Source organism: Microtus pennsylvanicus, chromosome 10, assembly GCF_037038515.1.
Source record: "Microtus pennsylvanicus isolate mMicPen1 chromosome 10, mMicPen1.hap1, whole genome shotgun sequence".
NCBI classification, from domain to species: Eukaryota; Metazoa; Chordata; class Mammalia; order Rodentia; family Cricetidae; genus Microtus; species Microtus pennsylvanicus.
Window position 1 is genome coordinate 73703318 of NC_134588.1, and position 11332 is coordinate 73714649.

At 37.2% G+C, this 11332-nt stretch overlaps 1 long non-coding RNA gene across 1 annotated transcript in view; it reads right to left on the reverse strand.

Moving 5' to 3' along the window:
• Positions 1-11051, reverse strand: part of LOC142858957 (uncharacterized) — a 105728-nt gene extending 94677 nt beyond the window's left edge. The window contains exon 1 of the long non-coding RNA XR_012912104.1: positions 10992-11051. This is a non-coding gene — a long non-coding RNA (uncharacterized LOC142858957). The remainder of the gene's footprint in view (positions 1-10991) is intronic.
• Positions 11052-11332: the final 281 nt, after the last annotated feature.

Sequence of the window (11332 nt, forward strand, 5' to 3'; positions counted from 1 at the left end):
CAGTGGGATACAGGAGAGGGGCTATCACACACAGGCCTGCAGCTAACAATATAGTCCTTGTTTCTAACATGTATTTCTTGTCCCACTGTGTCTTCTAGCCCTCTTGGAGCTCCACAAAGCTTCACTATGACTTTCAGAAATAGTCTTGGTCTTTGGCTCTCCAGACACAAAATGGAGAACAGGACCTTTGTCCATATTCTATTCTTCACCCCCATTTTCTTCTGCCAACATCTCTGTTATTTTGGTTTTCTTCAAGTTCCCTGGTCTGGGGTCCTTACAGAAGCTGACATGTTTCTTTTTATTTTTCAAAGTCAGGTGAAAAACTTGACGATGATGCTTCCTAATCACTTCATCCATGTGAAAATGTCATCTCACAGTTGGGAAAACATTTCATTTATAATGTGTTTCTCTACCTATAAGCTATTCAAATGATAAAATTCATTAGGCCTGGATTTATGTGTATGGTAGAAGTCATCTCTCAATACCATTTGACTTTGAAAACCATTGTTGTGGAGAGTATAGAGGAAATGTCAATAAGTTTTCTTTGAAGCTTCTGAAATTGCTTAAGAAAAGGTCCTGAACATCTCTGTTAATCATTCAACCATCGTGAAGTCATTACAATAGGGAGTCAGGTTTGACAGTTACTGTTCTTGACTCTACATTCCTGAAGACTTGAGGCTCCTGGATCAGGGCACAGGTAGAGAGCTACACAGAAATGATTAAGAAGGGTAAACATACATTTCATATTTATATTCCTAGAAAGACAACAACCATAGCACTCACGTCATACTTATAATTTCCCAGTGACACCAAGGCTTGGAATGGACTTTTCCTTTTCTCACTAATCAGTGAAGTCCATTACTTTTCTGGATAACATTTATCATTTTTATAATGCCAATGGTATCTTTCAGAAATAAAAATCAAGACAAAAGTGTGATTGCTATCGCCTTTAAATACAGAATTCAGGAAGGTGATGCAGGAGGATCTTGAGTTACAGATTATTCAGGACTACAGAGTGAGTGAGACTCAGGCATGCATGCATCTATACATATATGAATGTATGCATGCAAACATATATGCATACATATAAACACAGTCATAAGAATAGCTTAAATTTTAGTTACAGAAAGGCTGAATACAATCAATAGCAAGGGAACAGCTGATCAGTCACGGTAGATCTGCTTTATGGAATATTAAACACATTAACTATAATCATTGTAGAGATCTATGCAGCAGCATAAATGTTTATATAACAAAGTAAGTAATAATTTAAGAAAATTATTTGAAGATTCATAAAAACCATAAATGCCATGCTCTGGTGATTAATGCCTTAGTTAATACTTCCTTTTTCTTCAGTTTTTATTTACTAATGGCTCCATAGACATCAATCATGACTCCTTAGAGGAATAATGCCGAGAGTATGTTATAGGAGAAAACAGTTTCTCAGGAGAGACACTTGAGTCAGATCCAACTTTTTTGTCAGTACAGGCATTATATATGCTAGTTCTTTGTCAATCACCAAACTCTCAAATTTGATTTCAAATACAATAAGTTTTAAATCCTGATAGTCCCCAGATGGCCAGCAAGTTAGAGATTTGCCTGCAGGTCGTAGCACCACAACTGTCATCAATCACTGGATTATTTTCCCACAAGACCTACTCCACTGACAACTCCTTGCACATCATCAGCCTCTCCATGGCAACCCTCCCCCAAAACCCTCCATACGCTCAGGTACAACCCACGCTAGTTGGAAGAACAGATTGCAAAAGCAGAGGTATAGATCACACCATTCAGAAGAAAAGGAAGATATGCTGAATCTATACACTCAAATATACAAAAATCTCAGTTGTGACAAATCTACTGAAACTAAGGACCTAATAATCACTGGAACGCTGGGCCATTAAGGCCAGAAGACAATAAAGGAAACAGAAAATAAAGGAACAAAATAGCCATGCAACAAAGGCAACACAAGAATCAACACCCATACTTATAAATCATCCCAAACCCAGATGTGTAAATGCTAGTGTAAGAATACATTCAACAACAGAAAGGGCAATATGGCTCCACCAAACCTGCCAATTCTACAACAGCAAGACTTGAACATTCCAAGGCAGATGAAGCACAAAAACACCACCTTAAAAACAGCTTTATGGAGATAAGAGAGACCCTTAAATAGTAAATAAAAAATTCACTTAAGGAAATTGAAGAAAAGATAAAAATTGGAAGAAATAAATAAATCCCTTAAAGAAATTCAAGAGAAAAACAATAGAACAGTTGAAGAAATGGTGCAAGACTTGAAAATAAAAATAGAAGCAATAAAGAAAACACACAATGAAGGAATTCTGGAAATGGAGAATCTAGGTAAGTGAACAGGAATTACATCACCAACAGAATACAAAAGATAGAAGAGAGAATCTTGGGCATTGAGGATCCAATAGAGGAAATAGATTTAACTGTAAAAGAAAATGTTAAATTCCCCAAATTCCTAACACAAAACATTCAGAAAATCTGGGACAACATGAAAATACCAAATCTAAGAATAAAAGGAATAGAAGAAGGAGAATAATCCCAGCTCAGAGACAAAGAAAATATACTCTATAAAATCATAGTAGAAGCCTTTGCCAACCTAAACAAGGACATGACTGGAAAGATACAAGAAGCTTACAGAACACAAATAGACTGGGCCAAATAAAGCCCTCTCACCATAAAATATCAAAGCAAAAAAACATAAAGACTAAAAAAGGAATATTAAGATCTGAAAAAGAAAAAGACCAATTAACATATAAAGCAGACTTATCAGAATTGCACCTGACTTCTCCATGGAAATTCTGTAAGCCAGAAGGCCCTGAACATACATTTTAAAGAAACTAAGAGACCATAGGAGCCAGCCCAGACTACTACACCCAACAAAGTTTTCAATCACCAAAGACACAAAAAACAATATATTTCATGACAAAACCAGATTTAAACAATTCCTATCCAGAAATCTAGCCCTACAGAAAGTACTAGAAGAAAAACTTCAACCCCAGGAAGTTAGCTGCACACCCAAAAATACAGGCAATAGATAATCTTACACCAGCAAAACACAAATAAGTGAAACACACACATCACACACACTACTACTACTGCTGCTGCTACTACTACTACTACTACTACTACTACTACTACTACCTACTATGACCACAAAACAAAAACAGGAATTAACAATCACTTGTCATTAATATCTCATATTATCAATGGACTCAATTCACCAATAAAAAGAGACAGGCTAATGGATATGAATGGATATCAAAACAGAATTCATGCTTCTGCTGAATACAAGAAACACACTCAACTTTCAAGACAGAATTAACTCAGAGTAAAGTTTGGGAAAATATTTTCCAATCAAATGGACCTAATAAGAAAGTGCATGTAGCTATCTTAATATCTAACAAATTTTTTTTAAAAATTAATCAAAAGACTTATTACATATTCATTAAGAGAAAAGTTCATCAGGATGATGTCTCAGTTCTGGACATCTATGCCCCCAAAACAAGGACAATCATATATGTGAAAAAAATTATCAAAGCTTAAATCACACATCAAACCCCACATATCAATACTAGGAGACTTCAATACTCCACTCTCAACAATGGACTGGTCTTCCAGACAGAAACTTAACAGAAAAATAAGGGAATTAACAAATGTTATAATACAAATGGACTTAATAGATATGTATAGAACATTCCCCCAAGACACTAAAAGAATATAACTTCTTCTCAACACCTCTTGAAACTTTCTCTAAAACTAACCACAAACACTGTCACAAAGCAAATCTCAACAGATATAAAAATTGTAATAACCCCCTGTATCTTTTGGTTCACCACAAGTTATGTTAGAGTTTACTAACAGCATAAACTATAGAAAGCCTACAAACTCATGGAAACTGAAAAACTTTCAACTTTTTAAGCAATGGGCCAAGGGAGAAAAAAAGAGATTAAAAGTTTACTAGAATTCAATGAAAATAAATGTACAACATACAGAAACATAGGAGGCACCATGAAAGCAGTGTTAAGAAGAAAGTTCAAAGCATTAAGTGCCTACATAAAGAATTTGGAGAAATCTCACACTAGTGACTTAACAGCACACCTTAAAGCTCTAGAAAAGAAAGAAACAAACTCACCCAGTAGATGGCAGGAAATAATCAAACTGAGCCCTGAAATCAATAAAATAGAAACAAAGAGAACAATACAAACAATCAATGAAACAAGGAGTTGGTTCTTTAAGAAAATCAACAAGATAGACAAACCTTTATACAAACTAAAAAGCAGATAGAGGATATCCGAATTAATAAAAATTAGTAGCAAAAAGGGGTACATAACAACAGATAGAGAGGAAATCCAGAGAATCATTAGGTCATACTTCATAGACATGTATTCCACAAAATTGGAAAATCTAAAAGAAATGTACGTTTTTCTTGATAGGTACCATATACCAAGATTAAATCAAGTCAAAATTAGATAAACAATTTAAATAGACCTAAAATCCCTAAGGAAATAGAAGCAGTAATTTAAAAATTGCCAAGAAAAAAAAGCCTAGGGCCAGATGGTTTAAATTCAGAATTCTACCAGAATTTCAGAGAACTAATACCAATACTCCTCAAATTGTTCCACATAATAGAAATAGAATGAGCACTGCCAAATTCCTTTTATGAGGCTACCCTTACCCAGATACCCAAACCACAAAAAGATGCAACCAAGAAAATAATTATAGCTCCATCTCCCTCATGAACATTGATGCAAAAATGCACAATAAAATACTGCTAAACAAATGCAAGGACATCCACCATGAGCAAGTAGGATTCATTCCAGAGAGATTAAGAGATGGTTCAACATATGAAAATCTGTCAATGTAATCCACCATATAAAGAAATGAAAAAAGAAAACATTATCATCTCATTAGATGCTGAAAATGCCTTTGACAAATTGCAACACCCTGTCATGTTAAAGGTCTGGGAGAGATCAGGGATACAAAACATACAGATAGCAAATAGCCAACATCAAATGAAATGGAGAGACATTCAAAGAAATTCCACTAAAATCAGGAACAAGACAAAGTTGTCCTCTCTCTTCATAGCTATTCAATATAGTACTCAAAATTTTAGCTAGGGCAAAAGGGGGATCAGTGGGGTAATAAATTAGGAAGGAAGAAGTTGAACTTTTACTGTTTATAGATGATATGATAATATAAGTAAGTGACCCTAAAATTTCTATCAGGGAACTCTTACAGCTGAAAAACACCTTCAGCAATGTGACTGGATACAATATTAACTCAAAAAAAGATCAGTAATACCCCTAGCCTCCCTAATCCCCCTATATATAAATGATAAATGAGCTGAGGAAGAAATCAGAGAAACAATACTTTTTACAACAGCCACAAACAATATGAAATATCTTGGGATTATTCTAACCAAACAAATGCAAGACCTGTATAACAAAAGCTTTAGATCTTTGAAGAAAACAATCAGAGAAGATATCAGAAAACAGAAGGGTCTCCCATACTCATGGATTATTAGAATGAATATAACAAAAAATGGTAATCTTACCAAAAGCAATCTACAGATTCAGTACAATCCCCATCAAAATTCAATCACAATTATTTACAGACCTCAAAAGAACAGTACTCAACTTCATATGGAAAAAAAAGACAGCTAAAAGAATTCTATACAATAAAGGAAGATCTGGAGGTATCACCATCCTTGACTTCAAGATCTACTATAGAGCTATAGTAATAGAAACAGCATAGCATTGGCATAAAAAAGACAGGTTGATTGATGGACTCAAACTGAATATCCTAACATGAATCTGCATTGCTATGAACACCTGATTTTTATGTAGAAAACAAAATTATACAATGGATAAATGAAAGGATCTTCAACAAATAGTGATGGCCTAACTGAATATCAACAATTAGAAGAATGCAAATAGATTCTTATCTATCAGCCTGCAGAAAACTCAAGTCAAAGTGGATAAAACACTACAACAAAAATCCAGTTACACTGAACCTGGGAAGTAACCTTGAACACATTGACACAGGAGACATCTTCCTGAATATAACACCAACAGCACAGACACTGAGATCAACAATTAATAAATGGTACCTCCTGAAAGAAAAAAGATTTTGTATAGTAAATGACACTGTAAATAAGAAAAACAGAAGCCTTACGAAATGGGAATAGCTTCTCACCACCTCTACATCTGACAGAAGACTGATCTCCAAACTATATAAAGAACTCAAGAAATAAGACATTAAAATACCAAAATATCCATTTAAAAATGGGATACAAATCTAAACACAATTCTCAACAGAAAAATCTGAAATGGCCAAGATATGCCTAATGAACTGTCCAACATCATTAGCCATCAAGGAAATGCAAATCAAAAGTCGCCTAATATATAATCAGATTAGTGACTACCTTAATTTTCATGTGAGAGTCTACATCCAGTAACTGTTGGAATGGATATAGATATTCAAAGTTAAGCACAGGGCCTAAATCAACAGGGAATCCTGTTGAGAAGAGGGAGTCAAGAGAGTCAAGGTCATGAAGGTGCTGTCCTTGCAGCTCAGGGACTCTAGCGGGACAGCTAGGGAGCTTGCATGGAACCAATGTAGACCCCCCTGAATATGTGCGACAGTTGTGTAGGTTGGTCTATTTGTGGGACTCCTAGCAGTGGGATCAGGAGCTGTTCTTAGAGCTTAAGCTGGCTTTTGGGAACCTATCCCCCGTGCTGGGTTGCCTTGCCCATCCTTGATGCTGGGGGAGAAGCTTGCTCCTGCCTCAATGTAGCATGCCTTGCTTTGTTGAAGCCATAGGAGGCCTGCCCCTTTCTGAATGGAGACTGAGGAGGAGTGGGAGAGAGGAAGAGGTGAGGGGGAAGGAAAAGGGAGAAGTGGAAAAAGGGAAAATTGCCATCAGGATGTATAATAAATAAAATTTTCAATTATTAAAAAAGTAAAGAATTAGACAAGGATGTGAATATTAAAGGAAACATTAAAATTAATTGGCTAATGTGTGATACATGTATTTAATTAAGATTTTTATTTTTCCACCTTTTATGATGAAGGTACAACTGGCTATGAATTTTTGTCTCATTCTAAATAAATGTTCACTTATACATTTTTTAAAGAATCTAAATTCTTTCATAATACTGAGAATTATAAGGTTTTCTTTGTAAGAAAAGAGAGAAAAAGAGACAAATGGAGCAAAACCTTGAAGAGCTACCAATACTTCTCCTTGAGCACTAAGTAAACAATCTTCTCCCACAGCAGCACAAACAATCTTGGTTTCAGATTCACTCAGGAGTTTCCATCAGAAAGTCTATCCATGTAATGGTGATTACATCAGTAAATGAAAGTAAATACTAAATAAGAGAATTGTGCAGTATAAAATCCCTGGGTTCTGGGAGAAAAGAAAGGTTTATAGTCATTCATTTTTCAGATTAATGGGTCCAAGCTGATCCCTGAACAGATAGGGTAGAAGGAAAGCCAACCCTAAACATGAGGACCCTTCTTTTCAGAGATGACTAGAAAAGTAAGAAATGTGGCTGTGGCATGAAAAACTAAAGATTAAATCAAATGAACTGATAGTATAGTAGGTCCTTCTGTTTTTGTGTTTCTTTCATTGGGTAATGAATAAAGAAACTGCCTTGGCCTAGTTGATAGGACAGAATTTAAGTAGGTGGAGTTGACGGAACTGAATGCCGGGAAGAAGGGCAGAGTGGCAGAAGCCATGGATCTCCTGCCTGAGACAATTAGAATCTTGCCAGTAAGCCACAGTCACATGGCGATGCATAGATTTGATAGAAATGGATTAAATTAAGATGTAAGAATTTAACCAATAAGAAGTTAGAGCTAATAGGCCAGGCAGTGTTTAAATGAATACAGTTTCTGTGTGATTATTTCTGGTGTAAGCTATCCGGGCAGCCGGCACAAACAAAGGGCTACCCGCTGTCCCTGAAACAATCTGAGAGCTGGTGAGGATGGTGCAGTATGGGTGAGAGAGCAGCTTAGATCAGAGTCAGAGAGAAGTTATCGAGAAAATTAAGAGGAGCCATCTTACTTCATTAATCTTTCTCTATTTAGAGCTATTGAATTGTGTATCTAATACATGAAGGTAATGTTTGCTATCAGACTCCTATTTCCATCAAATCTTTAGAATATGGCAGGATTCCATGACATGGAATCTTCACATTCATGACTCTGATTCCCACATTGGTCTTAACAGTCTCTCTCACCTCTGAGAAAGTGTAGTAATTACACCAATGACTTGTCCATGACATAGCTGGAAGCAGGTTACCATGTGATTTTTGGATGCAGGCAGTCAGAAGTGAGAGGTGATGACTATGTTCATTTTAGCTTATTCACCAAATCTATCTTGAAGTCTAGCCATGTCTAAGAACTATTTTTTACTGCTAATATGGAAAACAAGATAATAAATTCTCATTGTGGCTCTAAGAAGGTAGTAGGAAAAAATAATAAACACATCTAATGATGACTGTTTTCACAGTACTTTCACAAAACGAAGACTTCACCTCTATAATTCATTCTGGGACATCATTGTTGACTATATGGATGGATCACATTATACATACTCAAATTTTTAGTTTTTGTTTCTTGTCTCACTATGTAGCCCAGGCTCTATTTCAACTTCCTACCCTCTACCCTCAGTCTTCTGAATCCTGGAAATGTAGGTGTGTGTCATCTGATTTTATAATATCTTAATGTAGAAGACAGTACCTTCATTTTGTTAGATAAATACATAAGATAAAGGAGATAAAAATTCTGCCAAGGTCACACAACTGTGCAACAGGCAGACCTCAGAAGCCACGTAACTACAACTGACTTCCCACTAAGTTGACCCCCACTGAAACGGTGTGGGTCCTGCCCATTAGAATCAATGCCACCATTTAATAAACCACGATAAAATTCTAAATAAAAAGCTACCAATGAAACTTTAATTTTAGGATTTAAACACTATGAAAATATGTTAAATCAGCATGAGTTAAAGTCATTTTCTGGTATTAAAGTTCAATTTTCATAAGTTTCCTCCACTTATAGACACACATACACACACACACATATATACACCCACACACAAATAGGTAAAAATGCAATTCCTAAGGTGAAGAAAGTACCAGCAGAGAGCTGTTCTGCCTTGAGGAAAGTCACAGCATATAAAATACTTATGCATATCTAAGTCACTCTGAACAGCCCACCTTTTCTCCCTCATTTACACTTGGTTGTGTCACTTGAATACACATTCATTTACTATTCTCTCTCTCTCTCTCTCTCTCTCTCTCTCTCTCTCTCTCTCTCTCTCTCTCTCTCTCTCTCTCTCTCTCTCTCTCTCTCCCTCTCCCTTTTTCCCTGGCCTCCTTCTTAAAAGAGTAACATGTCACAGGATAAGAAACACTTGAGTACATAGGATCAATTTCTCACGCCCGTATGTATAGTGTAGTTCACTCCATTTCGCCAGTAACTTTCTTCCCAACAAAGTCCTGCTTCATCTCGAACACTGATTTTGCAGACTTCCAAACTCTCCCAATCTTTCTTTCCCAGACTTCAAGTAGTAGTATTCCCTTACTTTTTTTTCCTTGAGGAATAACATCATCCCCGCCCCCCCCCTCCATTATGAAGCGGGGGAAGGGAGAAGAAAGAAAAAAAAGAAGAAAGAAAATTACTCAGTCGCTCCAAGAGCCAGAGGAGACAGTTGCAACACATGGCAGCCTCTGGGCAAAAAATTAAAAAAAATTAAAAAAAACTAAGAACAAAAAGCGACAGGCAGAAACAGAGGAGCACGGGACAGAAATCTCAAGGTCCAAATCAGGAGCGGAAGGAGACGGAGCACGAGCAAGGAACTCAGGACCGCAAGGGGTGCACCCACACACTGAGACAATGGGGATGTTCTATCGGGAACTCACCAAGGCCAGCTGGCCTGGGTCTGAAAAAGCATGGGATAAAACCGGACTTGCTGAACATAGAGGACAATGAGGAATACTGAGAACTCAAGAACAATTGCAGTGGGTTTTTGATCCTACTGCACGTACTGGCTTTGGGGGAGCCTAGGCAGTTTGGATGCTCACCTTAGGAGACCTGGATAGAGGTGGGCGGTCCCTGGGCTTCCCACAGGTCAGGGAACCCTGATTGCTCTTTGAGCAGATGAGGGAGGGTGACTTGATCGGGGGAGGGGGAGGGAAATGGGAGGCGGTTGCGGGGGAGGCAGAAATCCTTAATAAATAAATAAATTAAAAAATAAATAAATAAAACAAAAAAAAACAATAAAAAAAGAAACACTTGAGTGCTGATGTGACTTCAGTAAACATGACCATTTGCAAAGCCCACAGTTATGAAACAATGATCTCTACTCCCCACAATTCTGTTGACCTGCTGATAAATGGAGAACACACTATCTGATGCCACTCTAGTGGGAGATAATGAGGGACTTAAAAACTTCCATGATACCAGTAGCTAAAGAAAGAAAAAATTCCTTTCCAAAATTTCTAGGGGAGAACAGAGAGAACATGAATGTCATGTCCACTTCTGCTGCCTCTTCTCCCCAACCCAACCCAACCTACCACTGTTCTCAGTGTTGGAGAAAGGCAGTGGTAAGGCTTGGGTGAGGAACGCTTGTTTCTTGATCCAAAAACTGCAGGGAAACAGTGGAATTTCCCACCACCTGAGAAAGCTTTAACTAGGTTCCTCTTGTTAGTAGGCTTTGGACACATAGAGTTGAGTCTGCTCTGAAACTCAGTGTATCTGGGAGAGCGTGTACAAATGATTTACTGTTTTGGAAGTCGGCATGTGATTTAGGCTGTCATAAAACACCATGACCAAAAGCATCTTGCAGCTTAGAGAGAAGAGATTATTTCATCCAGAGAATCCAAGGTAGGAATTCTAGGTAGGATCCTGAAAGCGTGAAATTATATATAGGGCCATGCACAAATGCTACTTACCAGCTTGATCCTTATAGCTTGCTTAGTGTCTAATTTCTTTCTTTCTTTTTTAAACTTATCAAGTCTTCTTTCATACATTACATCCACACTAAAGTTTAACCTCCCTCTACTTCTCCCAGGCTCTCCTCTACCTCCCTTCTCCACCAGCTCTACTCCTCCTCCATTTCCTTTCAGAGAAAGAACAGGCCTCCCAGAGATATCAACCAAATATGGCTTAACAAGTTACAACAAGCCTAAGCACATACTGTCATATCAAGACTGGACAAGGCAAACCAGTAAGAGGGGGAAAGTCCCAAGTGCAGGCAAAAGAGTCAGAAATACCTGCCACTCCCACTGTTATA